Genomic DNA, 1,989 nt, shown 5'->3' on the forward strand with positions numbered 1-1,989 from the left:
ATATATATATATATATATATATATATATATACATATATTATATGTATATATAGATGCATATACACAATATATACATATATCTACGCACATACTCATACGTGCATGCATGTACACACTCATGAACACAAATTATACTCACACAACCCATACACACGCACGCTAAAATACAAATACATCTACACATACGTATTAATCTATTAACACTCATACGATTGTATATATCTACATGTATGTATTTCAGTATCATGCATCATACGGATTTCTACATTTAAATGAGAGAAAGGGGTGATTATAGATGGGTACTCCCGAGTAGATCTTGGGTGTTACCCCATTCGGATTTACAGTTGAGGGTGGGTTTGTATTCTTGTACAGACAGCTTCAGTGACTTGTCTCAGCATTGCATCAGTAGGGTGCATAGATAAGATACCTAATCTAAGTTTCAATAAGGAGCGATTGCGGAAGTCTACAGCATGTAGATAAAAAATGGAGGGTTCTTTTTTCAATGCAGTTGTCCAGGTGTTCTTTGAACACCTATCATTGATGTTCCTAGAAGTCTCACCAATATATGACTCTGGGATAATCGCGCAAGCCCTTTCTTGGCACTTAATCTGGTACACGGTGTTTTTCTTTTTTCAGTTCATACGTGGGTTTGTAGAACACTGCACAATTATTCTGACACGTGATTCTATCAAATGGGTATGATTTACATAATACAGATTCATATATATATATATATATATATATATATATGTGTGTGTGTGTGTGTGTGTGTGTGTGTGTGTGTGTGTGTGTGTGTGTGTGTGTGTGTGTGTGTACTGGAACGTTACTTTTCATTTGAAACCACCGAGATATAATACGATTTCAGATCAATTTTCTATATTCCTGTCTGGCAAAGACAACAACCGAGATATGAACTAGTTCAAAATTTCAAAGTATCGTAAAAAAGAAAAACAACGTTTCCCTTGATATATATTTAAAATTATCCATGCACGTTGTTTCGTATAGTAATTAATTTAACAGGCCACTGAAGATAATAATCGATATATTGAAGTCAGAAAATGTAGTGTTTATCAATATATTTGTAGCACAGTTTTTGTCAGTCAACAGGGCGCAGATTCGAGCGAAGAAGGTTTGACACCATTATTGTAAATAAATGTTCACGTGACATTAACAGTCTTTGTGTGTTTCTGAATGCCTAAACTATGTCCTCCATATTGCAATCGTTTTAGTTTCAGTAAAGGATTTCAAACCAAAAGACTAGCTATGCAAGTGCATATCTGCAATATCTTTGTATATTTCTTCTTCAACAGTTGAATTAAGAGGCTCACCTCAGAAGAGAAATGCTCTTCTGTGTTTTTTTTTCTTTATTAACTCCTATGGAATAGAAAGTAATTTGAGAAAGAAAGAAGCGAAAAGAACACGTGACTGAAGAATAGTGAAAACACAATTTCCACTCGGCCGAATATGTTGCAAGGTTCACAGACTATAGCTGGAAATCTGCAGTTACCAAGTGGTACCTAAGATATCGGAAAGGCCAATCGAAAGGTTTTCATGAGGATGCGTAGATGGCGCTCTTAAAGGATTTGGGTATATAAGTGATATATATATATATATATATATATATATTACAAATGGGAAAGGCCAGTTTATAGGATTACCTTAGGTTTCCCGTCCATAAAGGGTTTAGCTATATGACGTATTGTTAGATCTCAAAACCCCTTTAAAATGTGGAGGAGGAAATGCCTCACAACTCAAGGGCATTTCCCCCTCCATATTTGGATGAGGTCTTGGGCCAACAGGTTTTGGAATCTGACGATACGCCATAAAGCTAAACCCTTTATAGACGGGAAACCTAAGGGAATCCCATAAACCGGTCTTCCCCATTTTTAATATATACTGCACTACATCTTAGAGTGTACTTCTTTCGGATTTATGTCTTTTACAAACGATATATATATATATATATATATATATATATATATATATATA

This window comes from Octopus bimaculoides, chromosome 16 (assembly GCF_001194135.2).
Source record: "Octopus bimaculoides isolate UCB-OBI-ISO-001 chromosome 16, ASM119413v2, whole genome shotgun sequence".
Classification (NCBI taxonomy): Eukaryota; Metazoa; Mollusca; class Cephalopoda; order Octopoda; family Octopodidae; genus Octopus; species Octopus bimaculoides.